This window comes from Ceratotherium simum, chromosome 11 (assembly GCF_057802395.1).
Source record: "Ceratotherium simum simum isolate JZ-2026a chromosome 11, ASM5780239v1, whole genome shotgun sequence".
NCBI lineage: Eukaryota > Metazoa > Chordata > Mammalia > Perissodactyla > Rhinocerotidae > Ceratotherium > Ceratotherium simum.
In genome coordinates, this window is record NC_141910.1 from 58,593,966 (window position 1) to 58,606,567 (window position 12,602).

Consider the following 12,602-nt stretch of genomic DNA (forward strand, 5'->3'; position numbering starts at 1 on the left):
CAAAGCTCTCCAGGTGATTCTAATATGTAGTTAGGGTTGCAATCCACCAACATAAGTTTGCAGACAAGTGAGCAAAAAAGGCAGCCAGGGAACTTGTCAAAAATGCAGATTCCCAAGATCCAACCCCAACCCCTCACTCCTCCCACCCCTCCACCCCCACCTCCCCAGAGATTCTGATTTGGTATGTCCTGGGTGAGGGTCCATTATCTGTATTTTTAAGAAATATTTTTTTTTTTTTCTGAGGAAGATCAGCCCTGAGCTAACATCCATGCTAATCCTCCTCCTTTTGCTGAGGAAGACTGGCTCTGAGCTAACATCCGTTGCCAATCTTCCTCCTTTTTTTCTTCCCCAAAGCCCCAGTAGATAGTTGTATGTCATAGTTGCAAGTCCTTCTAGTTGCTGTATGTGGGACACCGCCTCAGCATGGCTGGAGAAGCGGTGCGTCAGTGTGCGCCCGGGATTCCGAACCCAGGCCGCCAGTAGCGGAGAGCACGCACTTAACCGCTAAGCCAGGGGGCTGGCCCCAAGAAGTATTTTGAGAAACACTGCTTTGATTATCATCTTTCTGGGGTAGATATTAGACTGCAAAATGATTTGATTCGACTTCTTGCCTAAAGGAAAATGTATTCCTGGATAATGTGAAACAGTGGGTTGCAACCCTACTACATATTAGACTCACCTGGAGAGCTTTGAAAAACTCCTGCCACCTGAGCCCCTAGTTCCAGACGTTCTCATTTAACAGCAGATCAAAAACACCAGCTCTTGAAGTGCACTCTGCTGCAGCCCCTTCCTCCAACTTCGCTAGGGGCAGAGCCCTTCCCTGATCTGCTTCTCTGACTAAACCATATAATAAAATTGGGATTTATATGCTCCGAGCAGATGGAGAAAAAGGGGTACTAATCAGGGGAAATAAACCATTCTTAGTCTTTTAGAAAACAGTTTTGCTATGGGGTGTCCATTTGATGCGGTCTTCTTCCTCATCATGTGTCTCTCCTAACTGACTTCCAGGCTGTAGGTGTGCCATCACTCCTTCCAATGGCAAAGGCAGCAGCTTCAGTTGATGATCTGGATTTCCATTCAGATATATACCCTTCTCATAATTAATGCAAACCTATCTCAGACGCCATCACAGCACTTTTAGGCTATTAGGACATTTCAAAGCGTTCTCAAAAGGCCTGGATATTTAGTGGGGCGCCCTGAGGCTGAATCCCTGACTTTAGCCCAGCAGTGTCTTAAGGGGAAATCACAATTTATGTTTACAACATTTATTGAGGGCTACTCTGTGGCAGATACTGTGTTGTTTCATCATAAAAGTTATTTCTCACCAACAAGTTCTGTATATTTAGTGATGGGTAAGTTAGAAAGTCAGGACTCAGGCCAAGGTCTTTCTATTTCAGTACAACTGCTACATGCCTCTGTAGCTTAGGGCGCGGTGTACGAATGGGCCAGGGTCCCTCATCCTGTCGTTTGACTGCACAGGGAAAATCTTACCTGCCTGCTGCGCTAAATGGAGCAAGGAGGAAACCTATCTGAGCAATTCAGACAAAGTGGAATTTGTTTTGCTGCAAATGATTCAAATCATTAAATTCAACAAATACCCATTAAGCCTCTATTATGTGTAAGGCTCCACAACCCGTTGCAAGTGCCAACTATAAATTAGATTTGGTTTACGTGAAATCCTCCCCTGTTGTTGCTAGGCTGCAGTGCCATATTTTCATTTTTGCTCCGTTTATTTGATCTTTTAAAAAAGACGTATACATTTCTAACCTGTGTCGAGATCAGATATCCCTGATGAAGCAACTGCTATTTCAAGCAGAAGGAATAAGGGCAATGCGCTGGTTTTATGAAGCAGCCGAAAGCACCACAGTGATGATTCTTCACCGCTTCTCTCATCTTTCTCTAAACTCTCCTACACTGGCTGGATCAGGTCCCTCCTGAGCCCTTTGCTGTCCGAGAATGCCGATTACTTATTAGCCCGAAGTGGCGTAGCCACAGCCCCATCCGTTCAACCACAGCGCTCTCTATTTCCAGCTCAATTTAAGGATTTGTAAATTCAGAGAAAGGTCTCTCCCACCTGTGAGGCCTGTATAAGGCCTCCTAGGTCACTGTGTCCTGCTTACCAGACCAAGCCACATAAACAACTCTGTGAAACATGCCTCACCACTGGTGCTGGGCAGCACTTTCCTTCCAATGTGGTAATAAGGAGCTTAGGGTTTAATCAGTTCTGATCCAAATTCCTCTCTTGATCTCCCTTTTGAATATGCTCCATTGAGACCTTGGTTTTGCCACTTAATAATGTGCAGGAAGACACTAAGGAGCTTAAGATGGACACATATCTAAGCCCCCTCTGAACTTGGGAAATCAAAATTGCAACAAATGCCTCCCAACTCTCAGGAGTTTGAGGTGTCAGTGGAGCCAGACTAGGGAAGATGATTTGTTCTGTCTCCTTTCTCACACCCTGTGGAGGCTATAAATAATGAGAGCTTGCTCTTTGGTCCCGTCCTATGTCCCTGAGACCAAGGAGCCAGGCCCAGAGAAGGTGCCTATGGCAGTGTATTGGCACCTTGATCTCAGCTACTTTATCCAGGCATCAGGAGCCTCATAAATGAAATTTCACTCAGAAAAGTCAATTGTCAGGAAAGGAAATAGAAGACTTTGACTGTGTTCATGTATTTATTCAATAGTTATTCCTTGAATGCCTACGGTTTGCCCCACCCGATGCTAAGTCCGACTGTCTTCCTAGAGACAGAAACATCAGGGACCACCCATGCCCACCCAGATCTTCCCATCACGGTAAGTGGTAGCTGAATAAAAGGCCGTCTGTGTCAGAGGCATATGAACTGAACCCAAAAATAGGGTTGAAGGAATCTGAGGCAAGTGAGACCTCAATAAACTGGCATATCAGATAAAAGCCTCCTAGTGAAGAAGGTTTGATCTGGTAGAGAGGGATGGATAGGAGAGCTGTTCCATGCATAGAAAAGAGAACCTTGGATGGTTAATTTGTCTAGCAATATGGCACCCAGATTGAACCACCTGCTACAAACCTCTAAAAAGGCTGATTTTAATTCTTTTAACTTCTTGATTTAGCATGAATAGTCAAGAAAGTAAATAATTTCAAACCAGAGAGTAAGTGAATAAGGAACCTTCAGATTTGAAATGATCACTGAAGCCAACTTTAGCTTTAAACGTATTTACCAAACCTAGTAAACGTGAATATCAGGCCTATCAATACAGTAGAATATCATTAGGCCATAAAAAGAAATGAAGTACTGACATATGCTACAACACAGATAAATCTTGAAAGCATTATGCTAAGTGAAAGAAGCTAGTCACAAAAGACAACACATTGTATAATACATTTGTTTGAAATATCTAGAATAGGCAAATCCGTAGAGGCAGAAAATCAATTAGTGGTTGATAGGAGCTGGGAGTTTGGGGGAAAATGGGGAGTGACTGCTAATGGGCATGGGGTCTTTTTTAGAGGGGGATGAGAAAAATGTTCTAAAATTAGATATTAGTTATGGTTGCACAGCTCTGTGAATACACTAAAACATCATTGAATTGTACACTTTAAATGGGCAAATTGTATGGTATGCAAATCATATCTCAAAGCTGTTAAGAACAAAAAAGCCTAGAAAAGGGATAAAGACAGTGACTTATGGAGTCATTGTTGAGGATAAAGGTCAAAATATTGATTGACCCTTAGACTTCAAGTTATGTATGTATGTTAAAATTTCTACAGTAATCACTAAAAGAAGAAAGAGTGCATAATTTATAAAATAAGACAGAAAATGTAATAAGAAAATATAAAATCACTCATAAGTAAGGTAAAAAAGGAGAAAAAATACAGAACAGACAAAACAAATAGAAAAAATAGAAAACACAAAATGAATATATTGTATATATATGCATATATATGAATATATACATAGAAATAAATATATTGTGTATGCATATCAGTAGTTATGATATATATTGATGCATAAACTGTTTTGGTTAAAAGATAGAGATTGAAGACAATAAAAATAAATCCAGCTCCATGTTGTTTATAAGAGACACATCTATGACACAGGATACAAAAAGAATGAGAGAAAAAGAACAGAAAGATATACTAGATAAATATCAAACAAAGGAAATTAAATAAATATCAGATGAAATTGACTCTTAGGGAAAAACATAACTAGAGAAAGAAAAAAAGAAAGTCACTATATAACATTAAAAGGTTCAATTTATCAGAAAGTTGTAATCATTTCTAATGTGTATGTACCTAATAATATATCCTGAAAATATTTAAAGCAAAAATTGTTATAGCTGTAGATAAAAATAGACAAACTACCCTGTTAATAGAAGATTTTTTTAACATAACTATCTTGGTAACTGTTAGCCCAAGCAGGGGAAAAACCCAGTAATAATACCGATTAAAATGGTGGTATTAACTATATAACCTAATGGGCATTTATAGTACATTCTACCCAACAGTTAAAGACAACAAAGCCTTTGCAACCAAAATTGACAATATATTGGGCCATAAAGTCAGTCTCAACAAATTTCAAAGGATTCGGTAGCACACTAAGTTCTCTGAGCACAAAGCAATTTGGTAAGAAATGGTAGCTAAAAGATAACTAGGAGAAAATTCATGTTTGGAAATTTTAAAACATACTCCTAAATCACTCATGCATCAAAGAAGAAATCATATTATAAATTAGAAAATAGCTAGAGCTAAACAATAACACTATGTAACAATTTCTTGCATTGTGAAATACGGTTAACACAGTATTGATAGTGAAACATATAACCTCAAACGCTTATATTAGGAAAAGAAAAAAGGCTGAATATTATTGAACTAAGCATCTGTTTTACAAAGTTAAAAAAAAAAAAAGATAGACAGAGAACAGTAAATTAAACCCAAAGAAAGTAGAAGGGGGAAATAATAAAGATAAGAAAAGTTAATAAAATAGAAAACTAACATACAATAGAGAGGCTAAAAACAAAAGCCAAAAATTGGTTCTTTGCAAAGAGTAATAAAATTAACAAACCTCTAGCAAGATTGGTCAAGATAAAAGGCAGAGAACACATGAATAAACAATATTAGGAATGAAAAGGGGGACTTTATTACAAATGCTGCAAATATTAATTAGGTAAGAAGAGATTATGAAGAGTTTTGTGCCGATGAATGGGAAATCTTAGATGAAAATTAACTTTAACTCACCAAAATTAGCAAACATTTTAAAGTGAACAGAAGAGAGCGTTCTAAGCAGAGAGTGTTATGTGAAAGAAGAGCTGCAGGTAGAAATGGCAATGGCTTTAGAGGGTACACTCGCTGGTTGGTTCTTCAAATATTGACTGAAAAGCAGTCCGCGTTGCACTCTGGGCTAGCTACTGCCTGGGAGACTGAATCAGCATGAATATTACCCCCAAAGAGCTTACAGCAGGGTGGGAGGTTTAGGGCATGTACATACATGTGTAATGGAAGGAAATTAACATTCTCTGGAGGTTCTCTGAAGCAATTAGTGAAGATGGGGCCTAGGTTTTGCGTTGGAATGCATCAGGAAGAACTGGAGAAAGAGTTACAGGGCCCTGAATACGAGGCGGAGGAATTTGGACTTGATTCTGGGCGAATAGAAAATACTGAACTTTTTGAATAGGGGAAAATCATGACCAGGGTTTAAGATTTATGAAGCTAATATAGATAAACATGTATGATGAATGGGATTTTGGAATGTTGAAAGATAAGGCATGGTGGCAATTTTGGAGGATATTGCAATAGCCAAGATAAGCTGTGATACACTCCTGAATTAGGGTGGTAGAGGTAGACACAGAGAGGAAGGATAGTATGGAAAAGCATCAACTGGCTTAATTACTGATTAGATATTAGGCCTTAGGTAGAAGGCCAACTTAAGTGCGTCCTAAGATGTCCAGCTTGAGCAAATAGAAATGAAATAAATTAATGACTATTCATTTAGTCATTTCCTTGTTTTGAAGGAATGGCTGGGAATTAATAAAATTTTTAATAAGTTCTAGTTTCTTAATTCAGGTAGCATTTATCCTGTGGAAGAATACAAAGGCTAGTTCAGATATGAAGACTTGGCAAGAACGTCAACTGGATCTCGGTTAAGAAATCTTAGAAACTGCTGCCAATCAACCAACAAGCCATATGAACGGTATACTCAAGGTCAAAGATATATAAGAAAGTACATGGTTCCTCAATGCCTCACTTTGATTCTCACCAAAGTGGGAACCACAGAGTAAGAAATACAGAACTCAGGGGCCATTGCCTTTCATGCTGTTTTAAGGTGGGGATGTTGGGTGTACAGGAGCTGTAGCAAGCAAGGGTCCACTCTATTACCATATAAAGAGCTCTGTACTGTGTGTTTACTGCCTCACTGGGCTTACTCCAGATGTCAGTGAAGTGGACCTGGCTGCAGACTACAACAGCACAGCAAGAGGAAACGGCCTAATCAGAAAGTCATCACAGGAAGAACCCTGCAGAGGGTGTGAGTTCAGCCTTTTTGTTTTTCAGGTGGGGAAACTGAGATCCCAAAAGGGAATATCTCACCCAAAGCCTATAGCTTTAGAGGCAGACTGATAGCCAGGCCACCCCCTGCAGGTGGGCTGTCTCCACACTGCATGCTGACTCCTACCAGGTAAAGATTCTTCTTGGAGCTTCGTGAACTGATGTAGGACCTGGAGGATAACGCTCTGTGGTGTAACCTTTTTAACTAGGGATGATTCTGGTACCCTTCCCAAGCCCTTCCCTGGATCCCGGGGTGGACTTCATTTTTACAGCTCTGAGGATCAGAGTCATGAACTCTACATTGTGATAAAATGGCCCCCAGTGGCACAGCAGTATATCTTTTGAGTGAAGAACAAGGCAAGAGTCACCAAAAGGCCCATCAGAACTCCAAGAGAAACCATCAATACCCACCTTCTGTGAGATGCAAATGATTCTTTTTGGAGTAACCCACTAAAAATTGTGAGCACCTTGAGGACAGGTACTATGTCTTAACGTCTCTACAGGCCTCACACAGAATAGGTAAGCAGTAGATGTTCAATTAACTTAATTCTTAATTGATATTTTATGGGAATACAGCATTCCAGATAAGTTTACCATCACAAAGTAAAATATCACCTTAATTTGAATCCGTTCTGAATGGAAAATTTTTCAAAATGCATGATACCCTCACAACCATCTCTACTAATCTAACTTTTTTAATGATTTGTGTTCACCAAATTGTGTATTTTTTTAATGAGCCCTGATATAATATAGGAGGAAGATTGAAAGGTTTCAAACTATTTGTTTATATAATAAATAGCTGCAGACTGGTCTCTTTTTGGGTTTTTATGTCTGTGTTTGACAGTTCCTGTCTCTCTTTTGCAATCTGGCTTTCAGCTATCGTTTCTTGGTGTTCTTTTCCTTCCTCACCCAGGCATCCCAGTCCCCGGAGACTGGAAGGAACATCTCACTTGCATACTGTAAGAGGGAGTGGAGCTGTCCAAAAGATACGATGACTAAGATCCATTTGTATGGCTCAGAGTAAGGTTACTCCCCACCACAGGCGGTTGTGTCTCTGGACCAGAGTGGCCCTATACTACAGCAGGAGGCCAACCACACACAACGGTGAAGTGGAACTCAGCTCAGCATAGAGATGGTCCCCCCTTTAGGAACAGGGAATCATGTTTTTTGTTTGTTTGTTTTTTATGGGGATTTTGTTGTTTTGTTTTTTCAAGTTGCCAAACTGAACTATTTCCTCACACTTGAGTGGTACAGACCAGACAAGCATTTTTCTTGTGCAGCCAGTATTCTCCTTTTATATACTGCCATATTATAGCTGGACACTATGACAGTAGGTCAACATTCTGGATACCTGGATCATCCAAGACACAATTTTCAAAAAGAAGCAGAAAGCTGTCTGTAGCCTGGATTAGGAAAGACCGAAGATTAGTTTCATTGCTCTTATCCAGAAAACTATATACAATAAGTAAAAACATCCATTTTCCATAGATATTTATTAAGTTCCTACTATGCATCAGGTGCAGCTTTATCTATGAAGATGTTGCATTCTAGGAGGGACCAAAATGATATCACAGTGTTGGCCACTGAGTGTTGTGATTCCAGGTTCTATAGGCTAAGGGAACTGGATGAGGTTAAAAAAAAAATCCAGAGCCATCCTTTATGGTCTAGTGGTTAAAGTTTGGCGCTGTCACCACTTCAGTGGCGCAGGTTCAATTCCCTGTTGTGGAACCACACCACCCATCTGTCAGTTGCCATCCTGTGGTGGTGGCTCACATAAAAGAACTAGAACAACTTACAACTAGGATATACAACCATGTACTGGGTCTTTGGGGATAAAAAAAAAAAAAAAAGAGGAAGATTGGCAACAGATGTCAGCTCAGGACAACTCTTTCCTTGTAAAAAAAAATCCATTTGGTTTGAATTATGCCAGTTCTTCCTTCTTTCCTATTCCACATTCTAGTGGCAAAAAGAAGAGGATTCTTCTCCCTCAGGTAAAAGAGGGTAACTGAGCAGCAGCAGGCTGTGAAGAGACCACTGTGGAAAATGCAGAAAGAACAGACAATGGAGCAAGTATTGAGCAGCCACTGGGACCCACGGCAGTAGGCAGATTCTCAGAAAGAGGCAGGCATTTGAAGATAAGAGAAGTGTGGTCTTGAGGAGCTCAAAGACAGGCAGCAAGAAGACAAACTATCCTTTTGTTTAGTTTGAATCACTTCTATAGGGAATTAGCTGCTGTGGCTTATTTTCAAGTTTGATCCTATTTACCTTGCTGTCTGACTTCATTTGGCATTACAGAAGCCTGGGTAGGGAAACTGTAGGGTATGCAACTGTCACTCTCTAGAGACAAGAAGCTCCCTGCAGCCAGGGGCAGGGTCATATTATTTCTATATTCTCTAAACACCTGACACAGGGCCTTCTTTGCATTGAGTAGGTGCTTACTAAGTGTTTTCTGTTTTATTTTTTTTCAGTTATAGCTATAAGCATATATATGTATAAACAACATTTCAAAATATGTACACTTTACAATATTCAAAGAAATTTCCCCCCCATTAGCTCATTTGATTCTTGCAACATTACAAAGGTTAACTGCTTTTGTGGAAGTATGCAAGCCAAAAGTAACTTGATTTTGTCTCACTGCTGACCCTTCAAACCTACTCTGTAGAATCAGTCTTCTCCATCACTGGATAAAATTCTAGAGAGCTACTGTTGCTTTTATGGTCACTTCAAGATTTTGAAAGCCTCAGTCCAGTCCACTATTAAAGTTTCAAACCCTCATTCAGTATCAACCCTCCCCAAGCTTGGGTTTGTCCCAGGCTCAAAAAACTACGTAAAAGAATTGGAGGAGCATGGACAATTTGGATTTGGTTTTGCCTCATGTCCTCCTTCACTGACCATTTCTGGCCTCTCCAGAGTCAGAAAAAGGGAAAGGAGAAGCGGTAAGAAGGACAAGAAAAGGTCTCTCTTGTCAGGCACAGGTGTAATCTGGTGTTAGCGCCCCTGAGTGTAGCAGTTGTCCAAATGTTGACTCGATTCTTTCTCTCTTGGGGTGCTGTTGTGGATGTTTGGTGGTTCCACTCCCAGCCCCCATGATCTGACTGAAGTCCTGTGGTGCCATCCCCAGCTAATATCTCTATCATCCTCCATTCTGCAGCTAATGGTGCACTCCGGATTTTTCTGCAGAGCTCATCTCACATCTCAACAGGAGGCCCTCATGCCCATGGTTCTTTTGCAAGATGGCTCATGGCCTCCTCTGTCCCACAGGGTCTACGTCTGGCCCACAGTAAACAAGCCCCTTTGCTCCTCTGTGGTGGAAGGGCAGCTCACTCCAGCGTAGCCCTGTCTCTGCTCTGCCACCACAAGGGAGTCCAGCCAGCCTCTCACTAGGGCTTTCTCAGGGTGATCCATATCCCAGCACCTCTCCCTCCCAAAGATCAGTGGACATTTATTAAGCTTTCTGGATCGTTCTCTGAAGCCCCTGCCCACTTGACTTTGAGGGGAGGAGAAGACAGGAGAAGAGGAAATGCACAGCATACTAACACTCTTTCTCCAAAGAATTCTTCATTCTCCATTCTTTCCTATACCTCCCACTATATAACTTGGATTGCCCATTATGAAGGTGATTGCCAAGAGCGGCCAGCTCATTGTGGAGTCACTCTTTAGCACAGTCTCTTTCCTCTCTTTAGAGTTGGAGAACACAATACCAAAATCCAATCAACAGGAAAAGTCTTATTTTAGCAACCTGTTTTAAAAAGTAAGCCTTAAAAGATGAACAGAGTAGATGTTAATTTTCTTACTTCCATTTAACAGGTGAGGGAACTAGGCTTCTGCCTTAGGTCACAGGGCTACTAGGAGGACTCAAAGTGAAGTTGGCTTCAAGTACCACATTCTTTCTACTGCTTTGATCTCTAAACCCCGTAGGCTCACAATGTGGCCTCTGCTTATCATAAGCCAGCCAAGCACAAGGCAGGAGACCTTACCTCATGATAACTGCCTAGCCCTGAAACAGGGCACAGCTAGCAGTCCATAGGGAAACGCTTACAGGCTGAGTCTCCTGCTACTAGCAGTTTGTTGTTGTTAGTGTCATGGAATGGATTCCGACTCCTGGCAACTCTGTATACAACAAAGCAGAACCCTGCCTGGTATTTTTGCACCATCCTCTTACCTTCCGGCACTATATCAGGCAATGCTCCACTGATATTCATAAGGTTTTCATGGCCAATTTTTTTCAAAAGTGGGTGGCTATTTTCTTCTTCCTAGTCTGTCTTAGTCTGGAAGCACTGCTGAAACCTGTCTACCACGGGTGACCCTGGTGGCATTTGAAATACTATGGCATTTGGCATAGCTCTCAGCATCATAGCAACACACAGCCGCTACACTATGGCAACCAATAGTACGGCAACCAACAGACAGATGATGTGGTTCCCTGACCAGGAAATGAACCCAGGCCACGGCAGTGAGAGGCCTGAATCTTAACCACTAGACCACCAGGGCTACTAGCAAAACTACTACTAATAGTTCTGATAATAATAGAAAAGCTACATAGAACTCCCTAAGCACTAGTCTAAGCATTTAACAGATATTAATTACATACATTAACTCATATGATCCCTTCAACTACTCCATGAGGTAGACATTATTGTTATCTGCCATTTTACAGATGGGAAATAGAGACACTGAGAGGTTAAATAGATTGTCCAAGATCACGCTAATAAATTAGGGAGACAGGATTCTGGCCACAATTTCTGATGCAGCTTGCTTAAGAATCATCTAGGGAACTTGTTAAAACACAGATTCCAAGTCGTTCCATATAGATATTGACTATACATCTGGCTGGGAGTCTGGAATCTGCATTTTAGTACACTTCCCAGGTGATTCAGATGAAGTTCTGCATGCACTAGGCCTGGTGCATCATTTATCAGGGGATAAACTTGGAACTGTGCTCAAAACTGTGAGACACTAGGCCAAGGATGGACCCCTCTATGGTAATGCACCAAGGACAGTCAGTATGAAAGGGCAGCTGGAAACTTCCTCAATTTGCTCTCTTCCATAGTACTGTTTGTTGCACAAGTGAAATGTTTTTTGAACCAAAAAACCTGTTCCCAGGATCCTGAAAAGTGTCAAAAGAAGTTTACTTTTAATATAGTTAAAAAACACGCAATCCAAAAAATAGCTCACACTATTGAACAACTTCAGTAAATCTTTTGCACAACCTGCCAAGGTTATAGTTTCGATCTCACCTTCAATTATTGATAGATAGCCTGATAATTTGAGAAGGGAGAAACAGACTTTCTTCAAGCTTTGGAAAAGGAAAGTCCTTTTAATAAGAGATTCCATCCTGATTACATAGCTCTTATCAGGAAATCCCTTGAAAGCTGAATTCCAGAAGGCAACTATTAAAAATGCCATTGAAAAGCTGGAAATTATCTGCTTACACAGCTTAGAACAGACCCAGGAGGGATTATGTATTTGGTGCAGAACAAGAAATAAAGATAGTTCTTATGGCCAAAACTGGACTGGAATTTTTGAACTACTTTTTCCCCCACAACTAAAGCTCCTTTCAATGTGGTGGCCATTAAACTGCCATACTGTGGCCCTTCCGGCAGTGCTTGGCCAAAGGACAAGGAAGAAATGTAACAAAGCAGGAGCCCACAGACACTGAACCTGGAGTTCACTCCTTTAATGCAGACCTCGTCATGAAAGTCCGAAGACTCTGGAAGGCACAGTGCTCCAGAATAGGACTCAAGAGTTTGAACAGGAGAAGCCAAGTGGCCTAAAATACGTGATTACTTATTCATCAAATGAGGGCCCAAAGACACCCATGGACTTCAACAAGTCAAGAAGATTTCAACTGTTGCTCGGCTCTGGCCACATCACCTTCAAACATGGCCCAAACTATCCTCTGATTTAGGACTAATTGTTTCTTAAACTTCCTAGGCTCACTCTGAATTAAAATGTTTTAAGGAACTCTTCCAAAAGCAAGACCAATTATGCACATTATGGGAAACGAACATAGATTTGCCTATGCTCATCCATCTCCCCACCCTCTTGTCTATTCCTTCGCTGAGTGTTGGGTTTCACATGACCTCAC